Source organism: Schistocerca nitens, chromosome 2 (assembly GCF_023898315.1).
Source record: "Schistocerca nitens isolate TAMUIC-IGC-003100 chromosome 2, iqSchNite1.1, whole genome shotgun sequence".
NCBI classification, from domain to species: Eukaryota; Metazoa; Arthropoda; class Insecta; order Orthoptera; family Acrididae; genus Schistocerca; species Schistocerca nitens.
The window spans coordinates 296901981-296910512 of record NC_064615.1 but is presented as its reverse complement, the minus strand read 5'-3'; the positions used below and the strand labels follow the sequence as shown (position 1 = coordinate 296910512).

At 39.7% G+C, this 8532-nt stretch overlaps 1 non-coding gene across 1 annotated transcript; it reads right to left on the bottom strand.

Moving 5' to 3' along the window:
- Window positions 1–2460: 2460 nt before the first annotated feature.
- On the bottom strand, window positions 2461–2534 carry Trnat-agu (transfer RNA threonine (anticodon AGU)). Its single transcript has one exon. It is a non-coding gene; the product is annotated as a tRNA-Thr (tRNA).
- Between the last annotated feature and the right edge of the window lie 5998 nt (window positions 2535–8532).

Here is an 8532-nt window from a genome sequence, read left to right as displayed (position 1 = left end):
CTCAATATACGAGGTGTGGAGGCAAACTAATGAACATTTCTGTCTACCAAAGGTTTTATTTCTTTCGGACAACAGTATTCTCCGCTTCGAAATAGTTACCTCCGGCACCTATACACCGGCGGAGTCTTTGTTCTTAGTCTTGGTAGCAGCGCTGAAAGGCTTCAGCTGGTAGGGCCTTTAACATGTCTCTCACTTTTGTATGAATGTTCTCCAGAGTCCCAAATAACGTCCTTTTAAGACATTGTTCAATTTTGAGGAAAGGAATAATCCACAAGGACTTGGATCAGATGAATATACAAGCTGTGGAATAAAAGGTATGCCTTTTGATGTAAAAAATTCCGTGATGGAAGTGGCAGTGTGACATGGGGCTTGGTCATGATGCTGCATCCATTTGTCTGCATTGTCCAGTTCCATTCGATGCACCATTTTCCTGAGCCTTTCAAATACATCTTTGTAAAACAGTTGGATGACAATTTGACCTGAAAGAACAAATTCTTTATGCATGATATCCCTAATGTCAAAAAAGCAATTTAGCATTCTGTTGATGTTTGATTTACTCATTCGAGCTTTCTTCGGCCGAGGAGATGTCTCTGTATCGATTCCTCACTTTGCCGTGATCACACGACTAAACCATTCGTGGTCTTTGGCAGTCCTGCCAATAAGATCAACGTACACGTTTCTCCGATTGTGCTTCTGATCAGTTGTAAGATTTTTCGGCACCATTTTGACACAGACCATTCGCATCTGCAAAACTGCGGTCAGCATTTGATTTACAGTGAAAGTGTTTAACAGGTCACCCATCATCCTTATTGTTAAACGGCGATCTGATAGCACAAGAGCACGCACACGTTTCACGTTTTCGTCAGTTTTTGAAGTTGAAGAAGCCTCTGAGTGAGGTTATCTTCAACGTGTTTTGGGCCTTCCAAAAACAATTTGTGCCAACGTGAAACTTGCGATCTTGATAAGGATTGTTCCCCATAGGCCTGCTTCAACTTTTCATAGATCACATTCGCGGGTTCCCCAAGTTTAACACAAAACTTGGTGACATAATGTTGCTCTAAATTCCGCTGTTCCATTTTCGGAACACATAACAAAGAAGTTCACTGATAGCGCTCTCAAAATACACGTGACGGCTGTATGGAGCTGAAAATGGCACTGAGCATCTGGAAGGGGATGAAATACCGGTCTGCACAAGTAGAACAACACAACGTTGCCAGATCGCTCGCTCGCAGTCTCATACCTCGTAAAAGACCTACAAGCAACAGAAAGAAATATTTCCCGAATGATCCCAGGATAGAAGAGGTAAGAAAACAGGCCAGGAGCAGTAAGCGGAAATAAGAGAGACAAGGTGAGAAGATGAAGGAATGTGGGTGGAAAAGAAATCAGCAAATGAGAAGGAATTGGTTCTGGAGCGTGCTCCTTAGCTGTCCGTGATAACAGACGGGGGAAAAAATTTAGAATGTCTGTTAGGAGACGCAGTTTCCCTAGAACGGTTCAATAAATATGTGACCTAGGGCAAATAACAGATACAAAATAACATCAAAAATATTCTCGTAGCAACACTATCCGCTAAAAATTATACATCCCTAAAGATATCACACTGATTTATTGCGAGTGTTGCATCCATCGTAAGAGCAATTTTTCAGATGCCGTGCTCAACGACGAGGTAGAATTACTATGTTTCTTCACACCTTAGCCGGTCAAACATGAAAGAAATTCTGCAGTTTTCAGTAAATCTACCTTTAAAAAACACATTTTTCGCATATTTCTTTCTCGGCTATTGTGCTTAATGCTACAGGATACTCCAGGATCACTTGTAAGGATATGTGGTAAAATTTGCGATTAGAAAGCCTGTCTAGTAAAAATTGATACGACTAAAAGAACTTGCATGTGACAAAGTACACAGGAAGGTGAAAAAGAGCATCATCCTTTACTAATTCAATGATTGCTATATATGCATGTAATGCTACTGGTATGAACGCCCAAAGACTCAATATTTCCACGTTAAAACCGCGAAAGCACGTTACGTTACCAAAGTTACTTGTACGTTTGAAGCACATATGCATGTAATACTAATGCTACGAACGTACAAAGACTCAGTATTTCCACCTTAAACACCGAAACCACTTTACGTTACGAAAGTTGCTTGTACACTTGAAGCACGTAATTACCCGATTGTGCCCATATTTTCATCTATTTTGAAAGTACAACTTTCAATACGCCTTACAAACTAAACAAAAATTTCGGCTAGGCATCAGAGGGATTCGTCTAAATTCAATTGTTGCTATGTACGCATGTAATACTACTAGTATGAATGTACAAAGACTCAATATTTCACTTCACATTAATGAAGTTGGTTGTACTTTTGAAGCGTATAGTTGGCAGATTCTGGTAATATTTCCATCTATTTAGAATGTACAAACTTCAATATGCTTTACAAATTACATAAAAATTTCGGCTAGGCACCGGAGGGATTCGAACCCTCGATCTCCTGTTTACTAGACAGGCGCTTTAACCAACTAAGCCACGGCGCCGCACGGCAGAGTTTGACTACGAGCGGATACCAGTTATAGCGGACAATTATTTGTACTTGCTTTCAAATTGTAATGGTATTGCGTATGCTACAAATTTTCTAAGTTTAGATTTAGACGGGTTCCTATTCATGTTAGGACGCACTGTTGCCCGTTGGATTTCTTTGCCTACACAGCACAGTGAAAATGAAACGTACACATTTCAGTTCTGCGCTGTACTGTTTGACATTGTGAAATAGAAGTCAAGCGAAACTTTCATTATTTGCTCTTATTTGATAAACCAAGTAAACAGAGACTCAACTCATTGTCTTTAACAGAATACTAAAATGTCCTACGTCACAATTCGGACTGACGATAAAGTATGTGGCACTCGCTAGTAGCGTTCCACATTTATTTGATTCTGCTGTCCAATATATACTACAGTGTGATTTGCCTGCAACTGCTCGACAAAATAAGTTTATGATAAACTGTGATTGTTAAATACTAACTAGAACTAAAGATTTGTTACCTTCGTACTGTGCATGGGAAACGACAACCGTCATGCTACGTACCGATATAGAAACACAAACGCTACAAGAACGTTAAAAATAAACAAAGCAAAACTGGACACGTGCTATCACTGCGAATCAAAGATAATCTAATACTATCTTATATCAGATTACAATTAGCTACGTGTCAGAACCCTATTTTTTATTTATAGTTTGACAACGTAAGGAGCATGTAAAATAATCAGATATTCTTCATCTGTTATCTACTTTCTTCTTATTTAGTTTATTTTCACCCCCCTTTGCCCCGTAGAGTAGTCGTTTTAATTTTCTTTACCTGGAAGCTCTTGAAATTTTTACCAGATTTCTAGATGTTTTGTTTTGTGTCATGTCTTCTGCTATAGCCATCTGTGTTTTTATTCCACGTGATGTGATGTACTTTTTGTATCATATATTCATAGCGAGGAGGTCGTCACTGATGCAGAACATACCATAAAACAAGAAAATATAATGGATATTTAAAAAAAGGAGGCATTTAAATGTTCCTTCCACAAACCCAAAGTGAAATGGCCCGCATGGACGAGGAGTTAGCAAAAAAATTTTAGACATACTTTTATGTAAGAGGCTATTGTAGATTTGTTACAAAAAACAAAAATATGCTATACATTGAGGTGCATGTGATAAATTGATGTGCTGACTGTCACGCTTGTCTATTATAAACATTATCGAGAATTCGTTTGCTGTGCCAGCCGTTGTCTGTCCTCTGCAGCGCTATAAGGACGAACACCTACTCTCACCATTGTGTTACATTTTCGTTCGAAGGGGTCTTCGTTTCTTCCGTATCTAAACTCGAGTTCTCTGTTATTACCCACATTGGGAAGGAGACAGGTTCAATACGCGTCCTTTGATCCAGATTAAGGTTTTTAGTGGATTTCTTAAACCGACAAAAGCAAACGCCGGGATGGTTCTTTTGAAAAGAGAACGGACGATTTTCTTTCTCATCACTGCCTAACTTGTTTACTGAATGTTTCTTTCGTACATACCTTCAGCTACTGAAGACGCTCATGCACACTGAAACTGGTACGTAGTGCCATCGTCACTTATTCTGCTGGCCAAATAGCAAAAAATCATTTACTGCTTTTAGTGCCTCATTTTCTAAACTAAACATTAACAATGAATGTTTCAGGTTTCACTATGATATCTTTTTATTACACTCTTAGTTTTATTTCTTTTCTTACATATTATCCGGGCTTCATTTGTTCGTGTTTGTGAAAAGGCTCTATCAGCATTTTGTTTTTCTTTGATATTGTTAGCTATTTTTGTATTACATGTTTTCAGACCCTTTTTCCAGTTTGGTACTTTACTTTTTCCTTGGATCGTAAATGGTGAAAAACTTTGACTCAGGTGTGCCTGCGAGAAAATGGACGTTCCGTGCTACGGCGCATCTCTTTGGGATAATCAACCAAAGATGTATATTTGAGGACTCTGTGTGAAGCGATTACAGAGAGTGGACATGTTCTATGTTGCATAGATTTTGTTATTGTTGTGCGAACGTGAATGTTCAGTTAGCCGGTGGCACAACAATCTAATTCAAGAAAATAATACGCATTCAGGGTGTATATTTATCAATTTATAAAAGATTTGACAAACATCCTTCAGATATCACGAGACGTAAATCGATCGGAGGTGCAGTGTGGAATGATAGTGCGAGCCTGCATCTTTTCATGGTCAATATTCTTCGAGAGAATATCTCAGAAGCTATAAACTTTTCGCTTATAAAAAAAGTTAGACACATCAATCCATACGCATCATACAACATTGCACCTAGTTGTGCCGAACGATCTCCGTAGCGAAATAACCATTTTAGAGACTTCACGTGGAGCAGTTCCGACGAGGAGTATCAGCGGGACATATATCTAGCTCTCCTGTGGTACTTAAAACCAAAGACTTATATTCTTTAGCTTTTAAAAGACTGAAGCTGAAACCTAAATAAAACCACTGGAAATCATAACTAAAAATACCAAAAAATAAATAAGAAGCAGATAATTTTCTTAAACAAAATTTCTTAAATTAATTAATTAATTAATTAAAATATAATAAACTGGTACCTCATCAGCTATTTTCAACAGTGCTGTGTTTAATGTTACTGTTCTTCCTCAATATTGTCTTTAGTTTCAACCATTTGCAATTCCTGTGCGAGTCTTTGTTGATATGCGTTCCTTGTGCTTTCTTCTTGTAGAAGATGAACTTTATATTTCAAATCTTGGTTTTCGGTTTTCTTTACATTTGCTTGTTTCTTCCACCTTGCCCATATTTCAATCTTCGAAGGAACCAGGCAGATCTCAGAGCCTATACCAATACCTCAAAACTTATGAGTACCTCGAATTTGAGAGTTTATTATTTTTTTTTATTAGCTACGATGTGCACGCCAGGTGTATCTATTTATGTCTTTCTTTCTGAAGAAGATAATTTGTAATTTTTAGCTGATTTAATGTAGCAAAAATCTCAATAAGACTTTCCATTTTCATTTAAAGTTATTTCACCAAATGAGCCTACTGTATCTACAATTGGTATGTTTCCAATTCTTGCATTTGAATCTCTTTATTACATTTCTTTACTTGTTTTTGTAGCCCATCATAGTACACTTCAGAGTCTTCGCGTTTTCCTTCTTTAGGTGCATATACTCCTTTTAACAAAATAATGGCTCTGAGCACTATGGGACTGAACATCTATGGTCATCAGTCCCCTAGAACTTAGAACTACTTAAACCTAACTAACCTAAGGACATCACACAACACCCAGCCATCACGAGGCAGAGAAAATCCCTGACCCCGCCGGGCGTGGGAAGCGAGAACACTACCGCACGACCACGAGATGCGGGCACTCCTTTTAACACATAAATGTCCTCTATCAACTCTGAATCTAGCAATTACTATCCTTTCATTTATATAGTCACACAAATCTATCTATCTTTTCCATTTTTCGTCTGTAAGAATGTTTTCTCACTTGAGCTACGAATTCAAGACATCCAGAACCAAATGGTCCCAATACGCTAATATCGATTATTTTTTATGGAGCCTGAAGATGGCATAATTAATTGCCGAAATCGGTAGCGAAAATAAAATAAATTAACATCTCGATAGCACGGCTGTTTGGCGAATTTCATTGTTAAATACTCGTAATTAATGATGCTGTAACGCGGGGTTTAGCCCTTCCACGAATTCCTGCGTCCCTGTCTTGCTGGAGCTCAGTCAGCATGTTGTGGTCCTTTGGGGCGGAACGCAGAGAATATGTTTCTCTTGATTTACTTGCTTTGTTGTCTAACATTGAAGTATATATGTCCCATTGTTCTCTTTACCTACCAACATTCGTATGAGAACGTTAGTTCAAACTGAATCGCTATGAACAGACCCGTTCAGATCCTGCTAGCAGTTCCATGCGAATGCCGTGAAGTGTTTTCTTAACTTTAGAAATCGAGTTGAACTTACGAGGGCTGAAGTCAGGGGAGTGCAGTAGGTTGGTAGCCCCATCAGTCAAACAAATCGGTAACAGCTTGCACTGTACGTGCTTGAGCATTGTCCTGAAAAATGATGGTCAAGTCCTGCAGAAAGTGCCATCACTTCTAAGCTGGTCGTAGGTTGTGTTCCAAAAATGAGTTCAACTCGATTTATAAACTGAAGGTGACACTTCATGGCATTGGCTTCAGAACTGCTACAAATTGGTCGGGCAATAGACCGCGCCGCTCGAACTGTCAATACAACTGGCATTGGAGTAGCCTACGACTTCCACATCGCTGGCAACGGGTTATACACAATGCTGGTGACGACTTTGAAGGTCAGTAAAACTTTGAAACACGTATCTATTTTGTATGAGCTGTAAATAAATAGTTGCCACTATTACAGTTACAACCCTCGTAGAAAACATTATTCTTGTGAAACACAACTAGCTCTTTACTCACACGAAGTGTTGAGTGCTATTAACAAGGGATTTCAAATGGATTCCGTATTTCTGGATTTCTGTAAGACTTTTGATACTGTACCACACAAGCGGTTTGTAGTGAAAGCACAGCAGAAATACTCGTTCTCAACAAAGTAAAATCCTCTGTGTACCGTCACATAACATTGTCATGATCTCTAAATCATTTTCTGTATGAGTAGCCTGAATTTGCAACAGTCTTCCTCAAGATATAATTCCTACCTGACTTCAAGTGACAGTTTATGGCTCAGCTGCTATCACGGCAGCCATCACTCTCATATACTAGTCTGCAGCTCACTCTCGCCAATCCCTCCTCCCCCACATCTTTTTCGGCCCCATATGTCCGCAGAGTCCTTTGTTTAAATGCCGTTCCTTCCTAATGGTCACTGTCACTGTCATTTCAATCTTCTCCACTTTCTTTATCCCTTCCACTTCTAGTAATACTAAACATGGCTTCAAATATGCAAAACTAATCCGTATCATTCTTAATGCCCTTTTCTACTAGTACTTTTATAATTATTACTGTTAATTACTTTTGTTATTGTTATTATTGTGAATGTTTGTGTAATATCTTTGGTATGTGTTGTTCCCGGTCAGATGTACTTGAGGGCCTTAATGCTATAACCTGGTCAGACTAAATAAGCAATAAACAGTAAGTAAGTAATAGAAAGAATTTCTTACTGCATTGCTCTGTACACTGATTATGGTATGTTTTGGAGGAAAATAAGTAACTTTAAGTCTGACGGCCTAAATTTCCTATAAGTAACACGACCAGTGTTAAACTTTTTTGTAAAGTGGGGGATTACAAGTTTTGTATAGTGTTGCGTGTGAAGGGGTGCTATAACCCCAGTCCCCCTATTTGACACTCCCGCGAGCTCTGTGCGAGCGGCGGAAATCGGTCACTGCTACCGAAATGGTGCGAAACCCTAACCTACGCAGAATCAGCTCCGCGCCTATGGGACTTGCGTCTTTCCAACAACGTTTACTACACCACCTTCCAATCGGCCATCGGGTTCCGCCCGTCCAGACTTTGAGAATTCTCGGCAACTATAAAACACGCCCCTCCGCCCGCGACGGCATCTGCAGCGCGCAGAATTTCGTAAGGCCCGGGGGAGGGAGGGGCGAATTTTTGTCGGCCTGTTTACGCGGCACATCTGCCGGTAACGTACTTATTACACAACAACGGGTTGCCGCCGCCCGATGGAATTACGCGCGTGCCGATGACCCGTTAACGTGAGCCAGTGCCGCAATTCCAGTTAATCTCCCCGTAAACCGGAAACATCCGATTATTTCCATTCATAATATAATCCCGCGCTCTTTCGAACGCGTTGCAAATGTCCGGAAGCGAATGGGGGAAAAATGAAAATAAAAATGGAATAACGGTCGGTAATTGCGTCGGTTATTCTGTAGCGCTTTTTTTTATGAGAGCTGTGACTTCAGCGCGGGCAGAAAATAACAGCAGTGTTTACTGAATATCCATCGGCCGGCAGTGTAACGCCTGTTATGTTTCCCTCAGTGGTTACGGGAGAATGCGGTCCATT